Genomic DNA, 5,040 nt, shown 5'->3' with positions numbered 1-5,040 from the left:
CTGAGATAGATAGGAAGTTGGGTGTTTTCGATCTTCAGAATAGGTAAGTATTCTGGAATATTCTGGTTGTTTGATGATTGGAAAACATGGAGAAATTAGTTCAGTGTTTTGCTTTTGATTTATGTTGTATTTAGGGTAGGTTAACAGTAGGAAATCACACCCGAGAGGCAGAGGGTTGCTGCTGTGAAACAGGGAGAAAATCGGGGAAAACAGGGGAAAAATGGAGGAAATGCGCATGTAAATGTGTAGGAAAAGCTAGGAGAGTGATCTGTAGTGTTCAGGGAAGGACCAGTAGGGTATAAGTTCTGGAAGGGCAAGAGAATCCTCATTTGCAACCAGCTGAGAGAGAGAGAGAGCGAGCTTGGCGACCGTCCGATCGACCAGGCACGGAGGGACATTGCATTCGGCGATCCCCAGGTACACCGATCTCTCCCTCACCACTCCAACTCCATCGCTGGTGAATTTCGTGGTCAATAGTAATAGATATCTGGAGATATTTGGGCAAATCCGTGCTTGCAAGTTCATCGGGCCGGCGGAATCGGACGTCCGACCCAGTGTCCGATTCCCAGAATCGGACACTCAGACAACCGTCCACCCCATCTGATTCGGACACTCGAACAACCGTCCAATCGGAGCACCCCGTCTGATTCGGACACTCGGACAACCGTCCGATCAGACCACCCCGTTCGATTCGGACACTCGGACAACCATCCGATCGGACCACTCCATCCGATTCGGACGCTCGGAAACTCAAACGCTCAGACTCAGACCCACCCAGTCTGTCCAATCGGACGAATTAGGACACATCAGCAATCGGACCACCTACCCAGTCTGATTCCCAGAATCGGACCCGCCCATAATCGGACTACCCTGTCCGATCGGACCATTCGGACGAATCGGACCACCCAAAATCGGACCAGCCCAGAATTAGACCACCCTTGTCCGATTCATTGAACACTTGCCCATCTGATTTTTGAGAATCGGACACTCGGACTCTGAGACTACCACTCAACCCTGACACACCTGGTCCGATTCCCAGAATCGGACCACTGGTAAATCAGACGTCCGATTCCCAGAGTCGAAAAAAAAAAGAAAAAAAAAAGGTAAAACATCAAAACTTGACCCACCAAGGGACACACTGGAGCATTCCCCAGCGACCTACCCCCTAGTGAACAACGAGAAGCAGCACAGACCCTAGAACCCATTAGAATGGCCAGGACTTGAGTAACAAAGCCTATCAGGCCCGAAACGAGCGAGAGTGAGTAAGACGCCGGAAAATTGCTTGCAGCACTCATGTTGAATTTTTGCACTTTAAGTACACTTAGGAAAGTTGAAAGCCTGATTGAGCACAAGTGCACGAGGAACAACACACTCACGAGTGACCATAAGTTGAGAACTGTATTCAGTAATTAAAGGAACTCACTTAGATAAATCGCTCAAAAAACCCACCAATAGGAGAGGACCCAAGACATAGACAAACGCGCGAAGCGCAGGATAGAACCAAGCAAGGAGCGTCAACGACAAGGATCTGTCAGACTAATTAACCTGATCGAGGGTGCAGCGAGGCGCAAGAATTCAACCATGACGGAAGAAAGCTCAAACCATCGGTCTACCGAGGAGCTCGATGTGAGTGTATTCCCAGGCGCTATACATCAGATGGTGAGCAATTACGATGCACATGCCCGGTACGAGCACCATGGTAGGACGGTAGATGCAATCATTGTAGACCTAGAGGAGGAGAGAAGGCTAGCCCATAGGGCATTGCAAGGCATAGCTGATTATAATAGGGATCAACAAGCTAGGAGCCTAAGGCAAAGCATGGAGCTACATGAGGTGCATCGAGTGCTGAACTTGGCTGGCCGGAACCGAACAGACCATGAGAGAGCACTAGAGGGAGACCTGACGTTGAGCGAGCTCCTCATGAAACGGTTGCTCGATAACACCGCAGTAGAGCAAAGTGCCACTGCACTAGCGACGTCTCTGCTTGCAGGATTAGGGGCAAACCAAGCCTCAAAGAGCCAGGCCAAAATACCGATTGTTGCCAAGCAACTCGACAAGTACCAATCGCATGACGATCTGTACAGCTTCGTTGAGCAGTTTGAGCAAGTCTGCGAAGCCAACGGCCTCAACGACCAGGCTCAACGTTCGCAAGCATTTGGACTTTGCTTAAGCGATAAGGGTAGGACGTGGTATACAAGCCTGGATGCCGTGGAACAAGCCAACTTCAATAATCTTAAGGATCTCTTCGTCAAGAGGTTCGCCGAGCCCGGATACTCCAACAACCTGCTAGTATGCTTGATGAATGTCAAACAGAAGGAGAAGGAGGACATCCGCAACTATGTGACCCATGTGAGAAGTCTCTTTAAGAGAATCCCCTTGGGTGAGCGACCGACTGACAGAGCAGTTTCAACTATATTCATCAACGGAATTAGAGATGAGGAGTTATATAAGGCATTGGCAGGCAATTCAAGCTGGCAGTGAGACGTGGTGGCTAGAGTTTTTGAGGAAGCCATCAGAGTCGATGACCAACTGAAAGAGCGAAGCTCCAGGAGCTCAACTCTGGAAGAGACTAACCCCCGAAGCATAGATCGAACATCAACCTCTAGTGAGCGGTCAAACCCATCATCCCAAGATAAGGGAAAGACCACCGAGACGGACCAAGGCTTGGCTGAAGTCAAGATGGAATTAGCCAAAATACAAGACATGTTGAGACGACCGACACGCCCGCACATCCAGTGCGTGTACTGTGGCGGAAACCACCTGCCAGTAGAGTGTCAAGATCCTAGGTCAAGACCTTGCGCTAACTGCGGTAGGTTCGGCCACGATGCCGCACACTGCAGATTACCACGAAGACTACGATACGCACAACCCTACGGCCAGTCTTATCCAGCTAACAGGCCGTAGCCATTCTTGGACGGGGAGCCCCGTTAGCCCTACCTGCACCTAACGATATGAAACCAGCTGTCCCTAGAATGGACATAAATCCTACCGGCATTCCTAGACCGCCTGGTCCCTATGTGACCCACCCACCGAGCGACGCTCCCATACACTATGTGGAGGAGCCCAGTGACGAAGAGACCTACATATACCCTTACGTCTCGCATGACGACGAGGGCAACGTGGTCCTCATGGATTATCGACCCGTGCCAGTGATGGCGTTAGGACGAGGATGGGGTAGAGGCCTAGGAGGGTAGCCATAGGATCCGGTCACTTGTTGGACTTGCGGACATCCCGATCATGTCTCATCGCGCTGCCCTGAAAGAGAGCAACAAAACAGGGAAAAAGCTGACCAAAGGTGCGCAGAATGCGGAATCGCCCATCTTTTCATAGACTGCCCAAAGCGGAAGTCGTCCTCCGGTTCATCTAATTTGCCATCCGTCCCATTGGGGCTGTTTGGTGTTGAAAACCCCGATGGGGAGGCCACACCTATTCCCTTGCGAGTTATGACCCGAGCCCAAACGAAGTAGGCCGACATCTCTCTACCAGGACCTAGCAATCTTGACGCGGCCTTAGTAGGAAAGAAAAGACGTAGGCAGAGAAAGAAGAGATCGAAAGCTAAGGTCACACTAAAGACCGACAGTATTACGACCTTACCTAATGGGAAGAAAGTCTCAAACGTAGAGGCAGAGACTTCAGCCCCTAAAACAACCCAAAAGGGAAGCACTAAGATAGGGGAATACCCGCACCCCAAGCGGCAATTAGAGGCCATAGAAAAGGTGAAGGAATGGGTGAGGGAGGCTCAACAGCATCTCAAGGATGCTGAACCCATCATAGAGGACGAGATCGATGATCTCTCCAGCATGAGCGCGCCAATGTCGCCACCTCAACCTAAGTCGGCCAAAGCCACTGCGCCACCAGCAGTGCCGTTGAGACCATGTCTAGACGCAACAGAACTACAAAATAGCCGCAGCCAGTGGCAGGATAGTCTAGGCTAAGAGAAGGACGAGTGTCTGACAACCTCTTGACCACGTTGGTGACCACGCCTATAACATTTAGCCTGGGGGACCTGCTTAAGCAGCACCCTGCCCTATGGCAAGACCTCAAGCAGTGGGTCGAGGGATCGCAAGTGCAGGCCACGGCAGATCCTCAAGACCAGAATGCATAAACACAATTGCCAAGTCTGACGCTACACTCCGTGCCTAAATCCTTGCATGTCAATGCCTTTTGGGAGGGCTCTGAGATGCACGCAGTCCTGCCGGTCCTAGCCCTACTGGGTGACACAACAAGGAAGGGAATTGTAGACACGGGAGCCGGGGTTAGTGTGCTTAGCCATGCAGTGCTGCAGACTTGGGAAAACCTGCCTGACGAAGCTGCTCGGTTTAATGTTACGCTAGCAAATGGTATGAGAGTGAAGCCATTCGGGGTCTTGAAGAATTGGCCGGTAAAGATTACAGGAGTCTAGTTCCATGTCGACTTTATAGTCATGAAAGGAGTGGACTATGATATCCTATTGGGCCGACCCTGGATGCGCAATGCTAGAGTCATCGAAGATTGGGGTAACAGTCTGATCTTCCTTGGCAATCGAACTGATGCCGTAAGAATAGAGATGGACACTTGGAAGACCTCACCAGTCGACCTAGACGCCATCTCTGCTATGGTCAAAGGGAACACTCAGGTCAAGGAACCCTATGGGTCCTTAACTAAGTATATCCCATGCCCAGAGGACGAGCGGGATTGGATGCACGTTCTCGCTACACTTGACCTGCCATTCTTGTCAAGAATCGCGTGGTGGAGGGGGTTGCTCAAGATGCTGCGCCGAACACACACAGAATGCACAAGGAGAAGCTCACTCAAGAGACAAGAAGAGAGATGGAGGCCAAAACGTTTTCTTGCTGATTTCTTCTTCTTCTTCCACACACTTTACAATGTACACAAAGTATAGATAAGATACAACATAAAAGGAAAGTGGCCTACTAAGTCAAACAATGCATAACCGACTACACTAGTCGACTGGCGCTATAACTATGCCAGCTGTAAATAGGTGTAACAACCTGAATATAATAAGTAATGAGTCAGTGGCCATGTGAGAGTCATAATGAC

This window comes from Lygodium microphyllum, chromosome 11 (genome assembly GCF_053477565.2).
Source record: "Lygodium microphyllum isolate KBCC chromosome 11, Lygodium_microphyllum_v1.1.10, whole genome shotgun sequence".
NCBI lineage: Eukaryota > Viridiplantae > Streptophyta > Polypodiopsida > Schizaeales > Lygodiaceae > Lygodium > Lygodium microphyllum.
Note: the sequence above shows the minus strand (reverse complement) of the source record.